Genomic DNA, 21457 nt, shown 5'->3' with positions numbered 1-21457 from the left:
ACTATGACCAGAGAAAGAACATTCTCCAGTAGGAAAAACAAGTCTGACACTTCATGGTAGTGTATTAAAGTGCCATGGAGCACTTTTGGTGTTTAGTGAGCACAAACTTAAAGAAACAGTAAAAAATAAAAATAAATATGTGTGTGTGTGTGTGTGTGTGTGTGTGTGTGTGTGTGTGTGTGTGTGTGTGTGTGTGTGTGTGTGTGTGTGCATGTGATAGAGAGGTTGAGTGATCAAGCAGTGGCAGCAGGTATATGTACCTCTCAACCTCTTACTTCAACAAATCTGAATTAAGCCTAAAATAATGGAGGGGGAGACAAAGGCTAAAATACAGGGACCGGTTTTAAATATTGCTCATATACACTTAGAAAGCTGCTGGAAATAAAATGATTTGTTTTAGCATGCATTTTTTTGAAGGAAATAAAATCTGAAACTCAAATGTATGCTATTATTTAACAACCTCAATCCCCAATGATTTGTAAGGGACAGACCAAAAAAAAAAAGAGGTAAAAATATGGACATTCTTTGAAAATATAGCGAGTTAAGATTTATGGAGGTAAGAAACTTTTAATGGCTGTCATTATTAAATGAGTATCTTTAAATGTACAATGCTTCTGAATGTTTAGTGTGCGTATATATGTGTGTGTTTGAGAGAGAGTGTGTGTAGACCTTTACTACTTACCAAATTTATATTTTGGATATAAAATGCTTCCGTGAACAGTATTTACATGTAGTACAGCATGTCTGAAACACTAAGTGGAGGAACTGTTTTACATCAAAATATAAAAATATAATATAGTAATAAAAAATAAGTAAAACAAAATAATTTTGCAGACAGACCATTCTCTAAGCATAATAATTTTCTCCAGGGTGTGTGTTACTGTGTAAATAATGCCACTCCACCTGTGGTATCAGGCCTCAGAACACCCCTGGGTGTATGCTATTTACACAGTAACACACCCTGTTGAGCATTATTGCTTGCATAAAATGCAAATGCTGTCATTGCCATAGTTATGAAATCCCTGCTAACTGTTAAATGCCTTCTTTTCATCAATACCACCAACAATAGTGGGGTTTTCTTACACTCTGCTTCCCTCTAGTCTAGATCATCATCAACTTTCTGTTAATGTTGTCCAGTGATTGTCGTATCTCTGCAAAATCACATTGATCCATGTCTGTAAGTTTTGGGAACACCTTAGACATTCATTTTGATAGTATAGAGATAAACATTTCATAATCATGGTTCAACATATAAACTGGTCTATATAAAGTTGGGTTTAAAGGGTCTTTGCCCTCTTTGGGTAGTACAGCTTCTTCCAAGATGCCAGTACTGTCCATCCTTTTAAATTATTGTTAAAAGCTTCCAGATCTTTATCAATTTCTTCCCTCCTAATTTCCAAACTTCTATCTACAGGAATGCCATCTGTTCCTACAGACTTTTTTGTTGAGAAATTATACATCACAATCTCATTCCCTCACATCTTAGCTATTAATTCTTGGGCCTCATCTTACTCTAACCTTGTCAGATTTAAGTCTTCCATAAATATTTCCATTTGTGTCTTTTCTTGGTTGCCCCACTCATCTGCAATTTACAGATTTTCATAGAATTTCTGAAATATCTCTAGTACCTCTGTAGGATGTCTGGTTATTTTTTCTAGTCATGAGCTCCCTAAATTTGGCACATCTCTTTCTATTTTTTGTTGCCTAAGTCATTGTAGTATTGTTTTGATCTAGGACTGTTATAAAAAAATACTAGCTTAAAAGCAACCTTTCTAAAATCATGAATATTATCCAAATACTCACATATTTTCCTTTTAGCACTCAACAATTCCTCCTGTCTTGTTCTTTAAGATTCCCCTTTATCTGCAATTCTTTTTAACATTTAATAATCTCTCTAAATAATTCATATTATTTCTTTCCCATATCTTTTTCTCTCATTTATGACATATTTTAATTTCCATTTTCATTGTAACCCATTCCTTAGCTATCCCCTCTGAAAAAAATGTACATTCCCTAACAACTCTTGAATCATTTCCACTACACATTCCTTAAATTCATATATTTTTAGTAGATAAGTAGGAAAGCTTGTGTCTCATTTGCACTTCATTACCCTATGTCTTTATCTTAGTCATTGTTGATGCATAGTCTGAAATAGTTTTTGGATGTGTTTCTAAGCTTTCAATTAAATAACCATGCTATAAAGATATATACTTTCCGTCCTGCCTAACCTAGTTATTGTACCTTGTAGAATAATATTTAAAGTATGTATGGGTTCCTTCTAGTAATTTTACATCTTCCATTCCAAAAATTCGTATGTATATATATATATATATATATATATATATTTACAAATGTACCCTCTATTCTTATATTTTCCTTTCTAGGCCCCCTGATGCATCTTCAGTATTGCATCATACAGCAGTTTTGCTGATACTTCTCCTTCTTATCTGTTTTCTAATGTAGTCCACCATCACTATAAAAGCAGTGGGCTGTATTTCCGAACCCTGATGCACACCCACTCCCACTGGGAACCCCTCTGTGAGTCTGAACACTGTTCACATTTGCGTCATAGGAGTCCTGTATATAGCCTACCCTAATTCTAGCAGTGTTTCTGGGACTTTGAACAATAGTAGGACTGCCCACGTCAGCTTTCTTGGGACCTTGTCATACATTTTCTCTAAATCTAGGCATGCCCAGCTGAACTTTCTTCATCTTGAACTTCTTCTTTGTCTGTCTCAATGCAAATATTCAGTCAGTTTTGATGCATCCTGATCTGAATCTGAACTGCTCACCCTCTGTCTTACTTTCTACTACTCAGCATATTTGTTTACCAATTACCCTCTCCAGCACTTTCATGCAGTGTGATTGGAGTTAGCTCTGTACTGTCCTGGTTGTTAATGTGCATTTTTCTTGTATGCTGACACTAGAATGCTTATTCTACAGTCATCTGGAATATGCCTTTCTCTCCATACTGCTATGAGTACCCTCAGGAGCCTTTTCTCCTCTAAGTCACCCAACATTTTGATCATATCTCCTGTCCTCATTGGAGCCTACTACTTTTGCTGATTTCATTTTCCTAAGTGCTGTTCACACTTTCTCTAAGCTGAGTTATTCTTCTTTCATTGTAGGCTGTATATAGGGCAGTAAAGCATCTGTGGTGTTTTCTTCATTCAGAAGATGTTGAAACTATTCCTTCCATCTGCCTTTGATGTCCTGTGGACTGGTAAACAGACTGTTGCTGCATCCCTTATAAACGGTGTCTGTTCACTGTTTTCTTTACCTTTCTTTGTCTTGCAATCTGATATAGTTTCATTATGCCATTTGTTTAGTCACTTTCCAGAAGATGGTGGAGTGCCTCTGATGCTTTGTTCTTTACTATTGTTATTGCTTTCTTAGTCTGTTAGCCATGCAGTATTCCTTCTTAGCTTGTTCTGTTTTTTTCTGTCTCTTCTTTCTTTTAATAATTTCCACATGTGAAGTGTGGTGTTTATTGTTTGGGCCTTCTTCACCTGTAAGAAGACTGCTCTGTTTGTCATAACTTCAATCCATGAGTTTTAGTGGAAGGAAAAAATAAGCTAATTTTGAAAGGCTTTCTTCCCTCCTCCTTTGGAGAAGCTATATCTGAAAGTATTACTTCAAACATTAAGTCAAAGAAATCCTTTTCTTGGAGGCCTTCATTGTCATTTTCGACCTTGGATTCTTCAAAGAAAAGCAAAGGATCTGGTCTCAACCCTGGGTCACAAGAAATCAAAACTTACCGATCCTACATCAGCTAGGAATCTGAAGGCCTCAAAGCCATCTGATTCGACTGTTTTGGATCCATCTATTTCCAAACAAGATCCAACAAGTTCTAAAATATTGGATCCTAAGTTGTTGGATCTGGTATCACCAAAAATTGCATTTAAACCTTTACCTAGAGTAAGGTACTCTCCCTCCCATGACCCTGTCCCAGATAGAGCACCTTCTCCTTTTTTTGAGTGCTAGGTCTCCTTCTACCTTTTCTGCTTGTTCTTCCAGAAGCCTAACCAAAGAAGACATGGAGAGAGACTGGTGATGAAGATCCTCTTAGTGCAGGGACAGATTGGAGTTCCCCCGGCTCCTAACCATCCAGGTGAGGAGATCCGAATGTCTTCAACCCCCCTCTTTACAGGTTCCTCCTCTGACTACCACTGTAGTGTCAAAGTCCTTAGATACAAGTTATCCAGGCCTGCCAGTTTTGGATCTGAGGATATCTTTATCCTTGGATCAAAAGCCATCTCTGAAAGCTCCAGTTCCTTCAGTTCCGAAGAGCTCCTGGAGCTGTAGTCTGCCTGTCAGATCCAGAGTATTGCATTCGACTCTGAGATTTTTGGAGCCATCTCTACACCTCAGAGCTATGGCACTGGACAGCTCAGCTTCAGCGTCCACCTAGAAGGTCTTGCCTTTGGGGCAAGAGTGGGCTAGCATCCAGAAGAGTGTCTTCTCGTCTACGATGTCTTTTTCTTCTCCAGGCCGCTTGGCCTTTGAGGTTGTGAATAGAGTTTTTTCTGCTCTGCAGTTTTGACAGAAGCTTCCCCCTTTGGATCTGAAGCCTTCCATGATGACCAAGTACACAGACCCTCACTATCTCGTTCCACTGGGACAGCCAGTACAAAATTTCAAGGCTCCCATTCAGGGAATTGTAACTTTCTCTTCAGATACCTCCTCAGAACATCCCACTGAGGAGGTCCACAGAAAGAGGACATGCAAGTGGAAGCACATTGATTTCCTGAAGGAATCCATCACTGAGGATACGGATTTTGATGAGGGTGAAGGGTCCCCTCGATCACTTCCTGAAGATGTCTCATTGGAGATATCCAGGAAATTCTTAAACATTGAGATGACTGGAGTCCCAGAAACCCAATGACTGAAGAATCTGTTCTCCTGGAGGCTTTTAGTACTAGGCCTTCTACCTATTGGGTGACTCCACCCACTGACGAGCTCATTGACATGATCTCTCAGTGGGCGTGGAAGGATCCTGACACTACAGAATCCATTCCTCACAGACAAGCTAGGAGATGATAACCAAGTTTGCAGATGACTGCAGGCTGGGAGCCATTATTAACTCCCCAAGTGATGTAGACATCCTACAGAAAGACCTCACTGAGACCAATGACTGGTGTCGAAACCATGGCCTTAAGCTTAATGCCAAAAAATGCATCATCATCCCCTTTGGGAAAAACTCAGTTCCCACTAATTACCCCATTGATGGGAGCCCACTGAAGGTGTAATGAGAGATCTGGGGACACAAGTTGACAGCAGCCTCTCCTTCGACCACCACTGTGGTCAGAAAGTCCTTCTGTGTGGTACACTTCATTACCAAGGGTTTTGCATCCAGGAAGAAAGAGGTCATCATCTCTCTCTACTCTTCCCTCATTAGGTCAATCATCGAGTATAATGCCCCATTTGGCATGAACCTCACTAGACACATGCAACAGCTGGAAAGGCCACAAAAGTACCCCACGAAGAGGATCCTAGGCCTTAAACACATGTCATACATGGACAGACTCAAAAAACTCCAGCTATTCTCTGTCTCATATCGTCTAAGAGGCGAGCTCTGCTTGACTTACAAAGCCATGTCTGAAAACAAACAAAAAAGCAGACGCCAAAATCTTCCAATAACTTAGAGCTTTCGTCAAGTTTATTCCACTCAACTTCCTCAGACAACCATTTGCCAAAAAACACAAGCTTACTTAATTCCACTTAATCATAAAAATCACATGACAAGTTATTCCAATTGTCTTAAAAGTATATGCACAGTAAAATGCAACATTTTCTTTCACTCCATGTTCCATAAAAAAGATTTAAAAAGAGCATTAATTAACTTAATTCCCTAAAAAAAAAATATATATATATATATATATATATATATATATATATATATATATATATATATATATATATATATATATATATATATATATATGTAAAAATACATATATCAGCACTTTTTCAGTTGAAGCAGGATGGTTTTACAATGGAAACATAAAAAGGGTAAAAAACAAACGTGACCAAAAAGGGAGGGGAAGGAGGGTCACCTTTGAAAGCTTTTCAACTTTAGCACAAAGGCTACAGAGCATACGTCATTCAAACCTGGTTTTATATATGCCTTCATATTTATCTGCCAGTACAATTCTTGAACATCCAATTCCACACTTAGTGGACCTCCCCTGATGTCATAGTTGATTTGATCAATAGCCCTAAACATAAAGGAGTGTCCCGGATTATCCCTCACATGTTTAGCCAAAGCATTTTTGACTTTCCCCTTCTGAATATTGTAGAGGTTTTCATATACCCTCTCCCTCAATTTACGCTCTGTCTTGCCTATATAAAAAAACACTGCAAGACTGGCACTGGGCCAAATAAACTACTCTAGTAGAGTTACAATTGAGTCTTATCTTGCAAAAGTAATTAGCCCATAATATTTTGTATGTATTGCCTGTACACATATATTTACAATATGTACAAGCCTTACACTTGTACATTCCTGACATCCTAACTGGGGGAGCTTACTTGACTTCAAGTATATTTTTGAAATTTTGCGCTTTCTTAAATACTATCCGTGGTCCAGAACCAAGTTTTTCCAACCTTACATCGGCTTTTATAATATCCCAATTCTTCTTCAGGACTTGTTTAATAAGCCCAAAATTAAAACTAAAGGTAGTAATAAATGAATTGGGATAGTTACTTTCATCTTTTCTATTTAAAACATTGCCTCGGACCACCCCCATGTTTTGGTTGTTAACTTCATTTGGGAGACCAAGAATCGCCCTAAAGTGACCCATGGTTCTCTTATAAGTAACTTCATGTGCCAATTCATGAAGGAGATCACTTGGATACTCTCTCTTCTTAAACATTTGGACCAACAACTTACACTTGGCCAAAAAGTCCATTTCAAATGTACACATACGTGCAGCTCTGACCATTTGGCCCTTCACCACCGTTCTTTTTTGATGTCTCGGGTGTGCACTACTATAATGTAGTAGTGCATTAGAATATGTATCCTTATGGTGGATTTTAGCTTTGTAACATGCTTTTGTTCTATCTTTACTTAGTTCAACATTCAAAAAGGGTATCCGTTCACTATTAAATATGTATTTGATGGAAAGGAAGTAGTTTGAGTAGTTACAGTATTTCATAAATTCCTCAAAAATTAACCGACTTCCTTTAAATATTATAAATATATCATAAAGAAACCTAGTGTAGGAATAGATTCCCCCCGATAAACGTTTACTTCATTATGAACAAATTTATTGTCTCAATATGCCATTATGAGGGTCCTAAGCTGGCCCCAGCTGGTGGCCTCATAGCTACCCCCCTAGTTTGTAAAAAATAGTTGCCATTGAATAAAAAATAATTATTGGATAAAATAATATCCAATAATTCTTGTACTAAAGCAATTTCTGACACCACTGTTCCTCTTTTAAGCAACAACAGGCTGACCCATTTGATTCCCACTTCATGAGGAAGAACCGTGTACAGGTCCTTAACGTCAACTTTAGCGAAGTGGAAATCTGGTTCATAGGACAGCCTGTTAATGTTGTCAAGAAAAGTCCAAGAGTCCTTACACACAAAGGGTTCCTTTACCACATACTTCTTCAAAATACCATCAACAAATTTGACTAGTGGGTATGTTGCTGAATTTCGCCCATTCACAATGGGGTGCAACGGGGGGTTGTCCAGATCTTTGTGGATCTTCGGTATCCCGAATATAACCAGGATTTTTGGGGCTGGCATAGTAAGATAATTACATGTTGCTAAATCAACCCAGTTTTCAATGAACACGTCAGTCACATAGATTTTAATATGCCTATAGGCCTGATTTACTTCATTTAAAGACACTTGCTCATAAGTAACCATGGTCAACATCCTATTCATCCTTTCATTATAATCAATTGTGTCAAAAAAGACCAAACTGCCCCCCTTATCTGCCTTCATAACGCGGACCTCCCCATTCTTTACATCATCCAACAATCCCCACTCTTCCTGGGTAATGTTAGAGTTCGTATTGGGTCTTCCAAACAACCCTATACTCCTTAAATCTAGTTCACATAATTTTTTGAAAATGTCAAGAACTGGATGCAAAGGAGGATTGTATGTACTTGTTACCCTGAATTCACCCAACGTATTAACAGTCCCATCAAACAATAAGCTCAAGTTCAATTTACGGGTGTACATCGTTAAATCAATCAGTGCTTTACACAAATCCATTTGTTGAGTAAGCACAAATGTGAGCCCCTTTGCTAACAAATCAGCCAATTCCAGCTTCACCAAAAAGTGAGAGTAATTAAATATCTTAAAATCGCCATTTGTATTTGTAACCAACCTAAGTGTGGCATGGTTAGCACTATAGTTCACATTACTGATGTCAAAGTTACCTTGTGTCCCAGTCAATGGATTTGGTAACCTCTCAAAAGAGGCCATGATCATCTCCTGCGCCCATGGCGTTTGTTGTTGTTGGGTCTCTTCCCATTCCTGTTGTTGTTCCACTGGGGTAACGGGTTGCTGTGGTACAAACCATTTTGAAAATTTTCTTGTGCATGGCCCCCGTTATCACCACTTGTATTGGTGCCCTCTCCTGATCTATTCAATAAACGTTCGCTCCTTCTTACAGCCTTTTAACCATCGTTACCACCTTGAATCACATAATTCATCCTTTGATGCTCTCCCTGCTGCTGACTCACCTCCCTGGTCACTCGATTCCTGGTTTCATTATGTATTACAGGACTACATTCCTCTGGGTCACGCCAGTTCTATTGTTGGGGGAAGGGGGGGGTTCCAGGTAGGCTGTCCCCTTCCAGTATTCCTCATAGTTATGGTCAAGTTTTTTAATTTTAAAGGACCTCAATTTTTCCAGTTGTTTATCAATACTCGTGAAGACCCTGTTGTAATCATACTGGTATCTACTGAAATCAATGTGCTGTTTGATCATACCATCCATTTCATTGATTTCACCTATAAGTGTGTCTACCATAATTTGGTAGTGCTTAATTAAAGTTTCCAACAACTGAAGCCCCTGCTGGTTGAACAACCTGATTAAGTCCATATGAAAGGCTGAGTTCGGTATTAACCCCGTAGGGTAACACCAAGACCTTAGCCCTTTTGGAACCTGCCGCCTCTTTATACACTCTCGGAGATACAAAATCTCAAGCTGCAATTTCTTCAGTTTGAGAGATTTGTAATCCATTTTTATATTTAAGTGGTACAGTGTGAAATATTTTCTGCTTAAAAACCTCAGCTTTGGCCGGCTAAGAACTTGCTGTATTCAACTGGACGTATAAGAGAATTTAAGTACCTTTATCTGCACTTTTCTTTTCAAAAAATACAGTATTTAAATTAATTTTAACTGTGTGTTGCAGGAATATTAACTGAACTGGAAGTTAGTCAATGTTTGCTGAATTTTGTTATTTGCTAGTAATTACAGGTGTGGGGGCAGCCACATTCTTTGATTTCCTGTCCTTGCCTATTTAAGTGGTACAGTGTGAAATATTTTCTGCTTAAAAACCTCAGCTTTGGCCGGCTAAGAACTTGCTGTATTCAACTGGACGTATAAGAGAATTTAAGTACCTTTATCTGCACTTTTTTTCAAAAAAATACAGTATTTAAATTGATGTTAACTGTGTGTTGCAGGAATATTAACTGAACTGGAAGTTAGTCAGTGTTTGCTGAATTTTGTTAATTGCTAGTAATTACAGGTGTGGGGGTAGCCACATTGTTTGATTTCCTGTCCTTGCCTATTTAAGTGGTACAGTGTGAAATATTTTCTGCTTAAAAGCCTCAGCTTTGGCTGGCTAAGAACTTGCTGTATTCAACTGGACGTATAAGAGAATTTAAGTACCTTTATCTGCACTTTTTTTTCCCCAAAAATACAGTATTTAAATTGATTTTAACTGTGTGTTGCAGGAATATTAACTGAACTGAAAGTTAGTCAGTGTTTGCTGAATTTTGTTATTTGCTAGTAATTACAGGTGTGGGGTAGCCACATTCTTTGATTTCCTGTCCTTGCCTATTTAAGTGGTACAGTGTGAAATATTTTCTGCTTAGAAACCTCAGCTTTGGCCGGCTAAGAACTTGCTGTATTCAACTGGACGTATAAGAGAATTTAAGTACCTTTATCTGCACTTTTCTTTTCAAAAAATACAGTATTTAAATTAATTTTAACTGTGTGTTGCAGGAATATTAACTGAACTGGAAGTTAGTCAGAGTTTGCTGAATTTTGTTATTTGCTAGTAATTACAGGTGTGGGAGTAGCCACATTCTTTGATTTCCTGTCCTTGCCTATTTAAGTGGTACAGTGTGAAATATTTTCTGCTTAAAACCTCAGCTTTGGCCGGCTAAGAACTTGCTGTATTCAACTGGACGTATAAGAGAATTTAAGTACCTTTATCTGCACTTTTCTTTTCAAAAAAATACAGTATTTAAATTAATTTTAACTGTGTGTTGCAGGAATATTAACTGAACTGGAAGTTAGTCAGTGTTTGCTGAATTTTGTTATTTGCTAGTAATTACAGATGTGGGGGTAGCCACATTCTTTGATTTCCTGTCCTTGCCTATTTAAGTGGTACAGTGTGAAATATTTTCTGCTTAAAAACCTCAGCTTTGGCTGGCTAAGAACTTGCTGTATTCAACTGGACGTATAAGAGAATTTAAGTACCTTTATCTGCACTTTTTTTTTCAAAAAATACAGTATTTAAATTGATTTTTACTGTGTTGCAGGAATATTAACTTAACTGGAAGTTAGTCAGTGTTTGCTGTATTTTGTTATTTGCTAGTAATTACAGGTGTGGGGGTAGCCACATTCTTTGATTTCCTGTCCTTGCCTATTTAAGTGGTACAGTGTGAAATATTTTCTGCTTAAAAACCTCAGCTTTGGCTGGCTAAGAACTTGCTGTATTCAACTGGACATATAAGAGAATTTAAGTACCTTTATCTGCACTTTTTTTTCAAAAAATACAGTATTTAAATTGATTTTAACTGTGTGTTGCAGGAATATTAACCGAACTGGAAGTTTTGACTCTGCTCCTCGGTTAGTCCCACCCACCCTCCCTGTTTTTGTTTTGGTGTTAATCTTAGTGGCCCTCTTGTAAATATGTGTTTGGATACTCCTTCTGGGCCCATCTCATTTGCTCACTCAACTGAGTGCAGTGAGATCATATTCTGATTTCAGGCACTCCTACTGTGTACAAAGAGAGCATCTGGGAAACAGAAAAAAAAATTTAAGCTTGTTTCCTGCCTTTCCTGTTAAGTGGTATATACTGTTTGTAGGCTTCTGAGCCCCCAAGCCCTTCTGTGTTGGAGGGAAGCCTTCTAGCTTAGTTTTTTTTTCTTATAACTAGCCAGTTTTCTAGTTTCAGCACTCAAATCTGTTTCTTTGATCTCAGCACTTGTTCAGAAAAAAAATTCATCTGCTTTTACTGTACTTGTGTTTCTACCTACTTTATTTTACTTTTGCATCATCTTAAAAGTACTCAATTGTATTTATTACTGCTTGGTGTAACTCATTCTAAGCCTTTTGGTTTAAACACTTGGGCTTCGGACCAGTTGTTTTGCACTGAGAGGGTTTGTGGTCTGCACTGTAGTGGCAGAACAGGTAGCTTACATCCTTCTAGGTTGGGAACTGCTGATTGAGGGCTCAGTGTCTGTTATTCTAAAAGTGTATTAATTCTGGTTTAAGCACTTGGGCTTTCAGGCCAGTTATTTTACATTAAGAGGGTTCGTGGTCTGCACTCCTGTGGGAGGAGAGGCTGGACTCTGCCCTTCTGAGCTGGGAATTTCTGATTAAAGGCTTATAGTGCATGCATATCTGAACTGCTTCTTACTGAAGTTGGTGCGCCTTGTTTGCTGTGGCATAGACTGGATTCGGGCCTGCTGGATCTAGCTTTGTTTGTGTAACTTGAGCACTAATCCAGGCATTCTCTAAAGGATTCAATTGTATTTATTACTGCTTGGTAGTAACTTGATTAAAGTGTAGCTATAATTCTAAGTCTTTTGGATTAAGCACTTGGGCTTCAGACCAGTTGTTTTACATTAGGAAGGTTTGTGGCATGCACTGTGGTGGCAGTACAGGTAGCTTTCATCCTTCTAAGTTGGGAACTGCTGATTGAGAGCCCAGTGTCTGTTATTCTTAAAGTGTATTAGTTCTGGTTTAAGCACTTGGGCTTCAGGCCAGTTATTTTACATTAAGAAGGTTCGTGGTCTGCACTCTTGTGGGAGAAGAGGCTGGACTCTGCCCTTCTGAGCTGGGAATTTCTGGTTAAAGGTTTATAGTGCCTGAATATTTGAACTGTATCTTACTGAAATTGGTACACCTTGTTTGCTGTAGCATAGACTAGATCCTGGCCTGCTGAATCTAGCTTTGTTTATATGCTTGTTGTTTGTTTGCTTGTTATTTCCCTGGAACGCTAATTCCACCTAATACGCGGCTTCTCAGCGCTTCTGTGGATCACTAGTGATATCTGCATTGCTTACTGTACTTATTTCCTTGTTTCACTTGAAAGAAAGTTACTGTTTGTCGTTTTTGCATTTAAGTTACCTGGCACTTGCGCGCTAAAGCAATTATATAAGTCAGCACTAAAAATTAAAAGCACTACACCCTCACTCCCCACTGGCCCTTGTTTTCAATTATTAAGGAATTCCCAGTATTATTCTAGCATGTCCAAAGATCAGTTGTCAATCTCCTCTCCGGTCCAGCTGGTGAATCTGGGAATCTTGAGGCAATGTTACAACTGCCTCATGTACACAGACAACCCTCTCCTCCTCCCAACAAATTCCAACACATGTGAGAGATGCAACCATATAGCCAAACTGGAGGCTAAGCGCTCTCAACTCAGTACTGGCATAACCAGTTAGGAGGAGAAGGAAACCACACTCACTACAATTCCAGTCTCACATAGACCTACCACGACAGCAAACCAAACACATAATCACACAAAAACATACTCAGAGGCTCTAAATAAAGATCTGCCTAAGCAGCAGAGACCTCCAAAGCAGACACCCAAGCAACCGCTACCCCAAAACAAAACACGTGCAACACATATCTCACAAAGCCAGTGTGCCGAACAGTCACAGCCCTTAAGACTAAACAACACACCTGATACACTTGTAATAGGTGACTCTATCGTCAGGCACACTGACATCCCGCTCACCAGGCTGAACAAGGAGAGGGTCACGGTGAGCAGCCTGTCGGGTGCTAGGATCCGCCATATAACACAAGCACTCAGGTCACTCCAAGGCAAGTACAAATATGACTCAGTCATTGTCCATGCTGGTGTGAATGACCTGAGACGTACCTCCCTGGACTACATGAAAAGAGACATAAAGGAGCTCTCTGAGCATGTAGCCCAGGCCGGTATGACCCTGACCTTGAGTAGCATCTTACCCTCACCAAGAATGATGCCACAATATGAAGACAAGATGATCAATTTCAACAATTGGCTTAAGTACTGGTGTCATTCAAAGGGGATCCAATGCCTGTCAGCTTGGGATGATATGCTCGACAAGCCACGATGCTTCGCTAGGGACGGCTTGCACCTGTCACCCCTGGGCTTTCGGATATTGGCAAAGGCTCTTGCTACCCCCATAGTGCCTTTTTTAGGCAAGGCTCAAAAGACAAAAACCCCTCCATAGGTATCACAAGGGATAAGAAACTAAGAGTAATGCTACTCAACGCCAGAAGTCTAAACCTCAAGATGCACGCACTCGAAACTCTCCTTAGCATGCAGAACATCGATATCTGTGCAGTAACAGAAACCTGGTTCAGGGCTCCCGAGAGCACCCCAGCACTACCAGATTATACCTCATACCATGCTTTTCGGCCCCAAAACTTGGACCAAACCACAAAAGGAGGGGGAGTATCGATATTCATCAAAGATACCTACACCTCCAGGTTGGTGGCAAAGCACGAAGCATCAGAGACTATCCATGTGCAACTAACAGTGGGTAAAACTTCCTTCCAGTTTATAGCCTGCTACAGACCACCGTCCCAAACCCAGGAACTCCACTCGGCCTTTCTGAGAACACTGGAAAATATGAAGGTCTCTCCAAACACCATTATATTGGGCGACTTCAACTACCCAAACATAGACTGGGAGCATTACTCTAGCTCCAACACCCTAGCCCAAAGGGTCCTAGAATTTATAAACTCAAATTCTATGGAACAACTTGTTACCACTCCCACAAGAGGGGAAAATATACTGGACCTGATCATCACCAACATGGGGACTCTATGCTCCAGACCAGAAGTGTATCCCTCACTGGTAAGATCAGACCATAAACTAATCTCACTGGATATTCACATCCCGACCCCACCCCTGCCCAGAAAACCAGTGAAAAACTTCTCTAAAGCAAATTTCACACTCCTCAAAACCAAGGTGGAATCCTTCAAAGCCCCCGGGCTTGTGGAAATACCGCCCAGACCGCAGAATCCTTTATAAACGCATTATATGAACACCTTCAGGAATGTATGGATCATGCAATCCCAAATAAAACCAAGACCCAATCCTCCAAAGGCAGACATCCTGTCTGGTGGACCCCAGCCATAAACAAACTATACAATAGAAGGAAGAAGCTACTAAATGATAGAGCAAAATCCCAAAAAGGGAAGGCATCACTGATCAGTATTAGCAAAAAACTACAGGCACTCATAAAATTGTCTAAGGCCAGCTTTGAGAGAAAAATTGCACAGGACACTAAGGATAATCACAAGGCTTTCTTTAGTTATGTTAGGAACCTGGGTGGTAATTCCCAGATATGCTCAGAATTAGTCCAAAATGACAAAAAATACACTGAACCCACAGACATTGCCAACATCCTACCTGACAGGTTCAGCGCAAACTTCTCCCCCCCCACCAAAAGGGCAAATATCTATCCCAGCAGAGTACTGCCCCCCTGACATCTCAGATGCTCAGGTAAGAGCCGCCCTCTCCAAAGCAAAAAACACAGCATCAATGGGACCAGACGGTGTCCCGGGCTGCGTCCTACATGAACTCCAAGAAGAGCTAAACCCAAACATAAAACTACTGTTCAATCTCAGCCTTACTACAGGATATGTGCCCAAAGAGTGGCGTACAGCAACAGTGGTCCCTCTCCATAAAGGTGGTGCCTCAACGGATCCTGGAAACTATCGCCCCATAAACCTGACTAGCTTGGTCTGCAAAGCTATGGAAAGGATCATCATGGGTCTCATAAATAAAGATATTGGGGACCTACAGACACTGGATCCTACCCAGTTTGGCTTTGTTAAGGGCAGATCCTGCCTCTTAAACCTGGTTGATTTCTTTGAAACAGTCCCCAAGGCCATTGACGAGGGGAAGGTGGTCCACACAGCCTACCTGGACCTCGCAAAAGCCTTCGATACAATACCCCACTCGGGCATTATAGATAAGCTCACCAGCTTAAATATAAACCCCTATGTCACTAGATGGATTGCAAACTGGCTCAAGGACAGAACCCACATGGTTAGAATTGCTGGAGCCATGTCAGACTCCAAACCAGTTACAAGTGGTGTCCCACAAGGCTCAGTCCTGGGACCTCTCTTGTTCAGTATATATTTCTCGGAGGTACAGGCTAACACGGAAGGACTGTGGCTGACCAAGTTCGCAGATGACTGCAAACTGGGCGCCATAATCGACTCTCCAGCCGACACAAGCATCCTCCAAAAGGGCCTCATAGAAACAGACAACTGGTACCAGAGCCATGGCCTCAAGCTAAATGCCAAAAAGTGTATAGTCATCCCCTTTGGCAAAAACAAAGTGCCCACAAATTACCACATAGGTGGTAATCCATTAAGTACAGAAGAAGTAATTAGGGACCTGGGGACCCAAGTTGATAGCAATCTCTCATTTGACAACCACGTGGCCAAAGTGGTTAGAAAAACATTTTATATAGCCCACCTAATCATAAAGGGATTCACATCTAGATCAGGGGAGGTCATCGTGCCTCTTTACTCATCCCTCATCAGGCCCATAATTGAGTACAATGCCCCTTTTGGGATGTACCTTACCAGACACCTGCAGCAACTGGAAAGACTCCAAAAGTACCTCACCAAGAGGATCAAAGGGCTCAAGCAGATGCCATATGCTGCCCGGTTAAAGAAACTCCAGCTCTACTCAGTGGCATACCACCTGTTCAGAGGTGATCTGTGCCTGACGTATAAAGCCATGTCCAACCCAGAATTAATGGACATGCTGCACCTCAGAAAATCCAAATCCTATTGAGCTATGCGCTTGAGAGACTTGAACCTCAGCACTGAAATAAATAGGACATGCTGGAGGGACAGATTCATAACCCAGAGGCTCCCTTCACTCTGGAATAAAATCCCAGTCCAGGTTAGGCAGAGTCCCTCATTGACTCTCTTCAAGAGGAATCTTGATGAGTGGATGGGAGATCGTAGGTTTACCCCGGGTATCATTTCTGTGTCACTGTTAGACAGAGGCACAGTATACTAACCTCGAAAAAGGGCATAGCAAAATAAATTTAAAATGGGTGGTGAAAGCCAAACACATTCTGGCTAGGCTTATAAATGCCCTAGGGCAGATAGCCTAGTATGAACCTATGAACCTATGAACCTATGTATTGTAAATATATGTGTACAGGCAATAAATACAAAATATTAAGGGATAATTACTTTTGCAAGATAAGACTTAATTGTAACTCTACTAGAGTAGTTTATTTGCCCCTGTGCCAGTCTTGCAGTGTTTTTTATATAGGCAAGACTGAGTGTAAATTGAAGGAGAGGGTATATGAACACCTCTACAATATCTGGAAGGGGAAACTCAAAAATGCTTGGCTAAAAATGTGAGGGATAATCCGGGACACTCCTTTATGTTTAGGGCTATTGATCAAATCAAGTGTCACATCAGGGAAGGTCCACTAAGTATGGAATTAGAGGTTCGAGAATTGTACTGGCAGATAAAAATGAAGGCATATATAAAACCAGGTTTGAATGACATATGCTCTGTAGCCTGTGTGCTAAAGTTGAAAAGCTTTCAAAGGTGACCCCCCCCCCCTTTTTTTGGCCACATTTGTTTTTTACCCTTTTTATGTTTCCATTGTAAAACCATCCTGCTTCAACTGAAAAAGTGTTGATATATGTATTTTTACATATATATGTATTTCTTATATGTGTTTATATATATATAATTATTATGTATGTATATATATATATATATATATATATATATATATATATATATATATATATATATATATTATTTATTTATTTTTTTAGGGAATTAAGTGGTATAAATGCTATCTTTTTTATCTTTTTTATGGAACATGGAGTGAAAGAAAATGTTGCATTTTACTGTGCATATACTTTTAAGATAAGTGGAATAGCTTGTCATGTGATTTTTATAATTAAGTGGAATTACCTAAGACAAATGTTTTTTGGCAAATGGTTGTCTGAAGAAGTTGAGTGGAATAAACTTGATGAAAGCGCTAACTTATTGGAAGATTTTTGGCGTCTGCCTTTTTTGTTTGTTTTCTATGAGTTTGTACTGTTTTTTGGCTTTTTAAATCAATGTCTGACCCAGCTCTGTTAGAAATGCTACATCTAAAGAAATCCCAATCCCTCCACACCACACGCTCCAGAGACCTCATCCTCATTACCACAATCAATAGAACATGCTGGAGGGACAGGTTCATAACCCAGAGACTGCCCATGCTCTGGAATAGTCTTCCCATACATGTCAAGCAGAGCACCTCACTGGCCCTCTTCAAGAGAAATCTTGATGAGTGGATGGGAAATAGAAAGTTTACCCTGGGGATCTCTCCAGTGGCTGTACTTGATAGAGGCATTGGGAACTAATGTCAGTGGCACGATTACAGGGCACTTCTTTGGGCTAGGCTTGTAAAGGCTCCAGGGCCATTAGCCTAGAACACACCTATGAGCCTATTATGGCTCCACCCACAGACAGGCAGTTCTGGAGTAAAGGAGTTCCTGTTGATGCCATGGTTATGGTGGCAGGCACCGAGAAGGGACTAGCTGAAAAAAGTTACTGTCTACCCCCCCAACAGGGAGTCACAGGTGATGGACAGACTTGGTAAGCATGTATATGCCTCATCCACTTTTGCCCTGAGGTCTCTCAGCTATGTGGCACATTTTACCAGATTACAAAGGGATTTGATTAAGGAGTTGTCAAATTCCCTTTCGGGTGCAGTCTCTGAGGAAATTCAGGCCTCTGTGACTTCCAAGTTAGCTACCTTTCAGTCCTTATCAAATTCTTTCATGAGGTTGATCTCAAACATAGCAGAGGGAACCTCAAGAGCAGTGGGTTCAGGCATTTCCATGAAGAGATATGCCTGGATGTGCCTTTGAGAGTATGTGGAGCCTTTCAAGTCCTCTTTTGTCAATGCTGCTTTTGATGGAACATCTGTATTTGGCCCCAAGGTTAAGGACACTCTAGCCAGACTTCCAAGATGGCTGCACATTGAGTAACAGCTTAATTCTAGCTCTTCCAGTGTGAAAACAGAAACTCAGGAGACAAGGCCAGTAGACTTGTGTTTATGGGTAAATGTCAGTAACTGGCTAGTAAGTGTACTGCCTGGATGAAAGGAAAAAGAAATACAGAGGACCTGGAAAAAATCAGCTACAAAAAGTGAGAAAGAAACACTGACTGGGGAAAGTTCTGCAGCTGTTCAGCAAAAAACAATGCAACCTCCAGCTATGAATTCCAGTAACCTACAGGAAGATATAAAGTAACTGCACACAGACCTAGTTAAAATAAAAGAAACACTGACGGAGTAATGCCACACAAACAACAAAAGGCTGGAAAAATGGAAGAAGCTTTAAACAAATATTCAGATGAGGTGACAAAGCTGCAAAAATCAGAGGTCAAAATGAAGAAAAGGCTAGCTGAATATGAGACTGCTCAGTAAGAGATGTTTCAAAAAATAATAGCATTAGAGGACAGAGCACTGAGGGAAAACCTGAGATTTTCAGCTATACCAGAGAAGCTGGAAGTAACAGATTGCATTAATTTTATGAAAGCACAAATAAGCAACTGGACTGGTATTCCACAGAAGGAATTGTTAGCTGAAAGGGCACATCGTCTGTATGTTCCAAATCTGGCTATGAGAAAGCAACCTAGACCTTTAATAGTAAAGATGCAATCCTACCAGTAGAAGGAGTTGATTTTGTTAAAACTGTCGCTGAAGAACAAAATACTAAAAGTGAGAGATAACAGAGTGTTTGCGGAGAATGATTACTCATTGTACACCAAGCAGAAGAGGAGCAAAATTATTCCAGTATTCAGGGAATGTCAAGATGCAAGTGTGAGATTCAAACTACTGTACCCAGCTGTCTTCAAAGTATTCTTCCCTGGATGGGACAAAATCATTTTTTGAGGAAATATATGCCGAGGAGAAAATACAAAATTTGTCCAACAAAAAGTGGGCTGTGAAACAGAAAGTGATTCTGCTTCTTATTCTTCTGAACAAAAAAAGGACCACAGAGAGATTATACCTGAGAAACGTTTTCCATTGTTTCGACAGAAAATGTTGGCGTGAAGGAAGGGAGCATGAGAGCTGACAAAAAAATTGAGAGTATGCTGGAAATGAAGCAGTAACAGGATTTGGGAGATGGAGATGAACAGTAATAAAATCTGTAACTAAATGTGGGATTACAATGCAATAATTATATGTTTGAAATATGACAGAACAAGAAAATCTGGAAATATTGGACTTTTTCAGAATTTGTTGGACTTGTGGGGGACTCTAAAGCATATGCCCTAGTTCATGTCATTAATGTTCAAAACTTGCTTTGGGGAGGGGAAGAGAAGGAAGAAAGTTAACTGTAAGTAACTAATTTTTGCTCTTATTAGCACTATTTTTGTGGGGTATGGTTTTCTTTGCATGCTATAAAGAAAAGTTATTTCAGTTATTTTTAAGTGTAATGGGGACTGTAAACTGACACTGTTTTTTTCTTTTCTTTCTCCCTTTTCTATTTCTTCTTGTTCAGTTTTAAGAAATGTAGGCAATGTAATGAAAACAAAGTCTGGTTAAACAAGTTTGACAAAAAGGCTGGTGGAGAGTGATTGGCTGAAGAAAAAAATGAGCAGAGAAATTGGTTAGGACATAATGTTCTCTGAAAATATGCAGGGGTTTTCCCAGCTGGGAGAGCTATAAAGAAAAAACAAAACCAATTACCACTTAATAGAAGCACAGGCTGCACCATGAGTTTTAGCATGTTTAACCTTTCATTTGGGCTAACTCAAGTCTATGAGTGTGGCTGTCAGTTTGGGACTTTTGTCCCTAGTAGGAGGGTAAAACTTCAGTATTTGAAGATGTACATAGTTTTGTATGTTTGTAGTAAGTTAATAGTTTTTTGGGGGGTATTGGGGGTTTGTTTGTTTTTTGTTTGAGGGCTTTCAATAAAACAAAACATTTTGTAAGATGTGACATAGGCTGAAATGGATATTGTGAATAAAGGAGGTACTGCCAGCAGAGCTAGCTGGAATTTTGCAAATAATTATATGTCATTTGTGAATATCAAACGAATTTATACAAGATGCTTGTGTTACAAATGTATTGGAATGTATGCCATGTCTATATCAAACTGCTTTGTACAGAAGTTTGTGCTGAAAATGTATTTGTAAAGTGCTGTGTTTAAAATGTAACCATGGTGCATGGTGTGCCCTACTGGAAGAGAATGGAAATGTACATGCACTACTGTAACTGTTTAAATGTATATACTTTAACAGAGGGAACTAGAATACAGGAGGTTAACCTCAGTCCAGCAAACTTTAGAAAAATATCTGAAATTAAATTACTTTATAGGCTACACCATAAAGATGTTTCAGTGCAGCTAGAGACACAGAGTCTGTACTAGGAAGCTTTCTGTATTGTCTTTAGGGTGAACTAAGTGCTACTTTGGAAGCATGAAGGAATGTAATTGTTTTATGACTTCCAGTATCTGCCAAAGATCTGAGGAAAAAGCCCTTGTATAAGTATTTTTACAGGTAGATGCTAAATGCTACCAGCTGCCAGTAATATGGGTTTTGGCCTGGGAATTAGAAGTCAGGCTATCCCAGCAGTAACATTTTAAATATTATTGTTTGAAGTCTCTGAGGGACACAGAGCATTCTGCATTCTATCTTGGACCTGACAACAAGAATCATTCACCACATCTGCCTTGCTCTATTAGTACATTTTTAGGGTATAGTAATTCTCTTAGATATAGTCAGGAATATAGTGAAGCTTAGTTTAGATTTTGTGTTTCATTATTTGTATGAGCCTGTACTGCAATGTTATTTCAAATATTTCATGTGGTTTTGAACTCTAATGTCACTGTGAATATATATTTAGTATTGTCTTGTTCTTTTATTATTTATTATTAAATATATTTAAACCTTTCACTGTGGCTGATTTGTGTAGAGATATTTAAGTTATGAGAGTACTTGCATATTTATTTGGTGACACACTTTTAATAGCCTTGCTCTTG

The sequence above is a fragment of the Protopterus annectens genome, chromosome 2.part1 (genome assembly GCF_019279795.1).
Source record: "Protopterus annectens isolate FY-2018-M chromosome 2.part1, PAN1.0, whole genome shotgun sequence".
Lineage (NCBI taxonomy): Eukaryota > Metazoa > Chordata > Ceratodontiformes > Protopteridae > Protopterus > Protopterus annectens.
The sequence above is the reverse complement of the archived record's forward strand: the minus strand, read 5'-3'. Positions refer to the sequence as shown.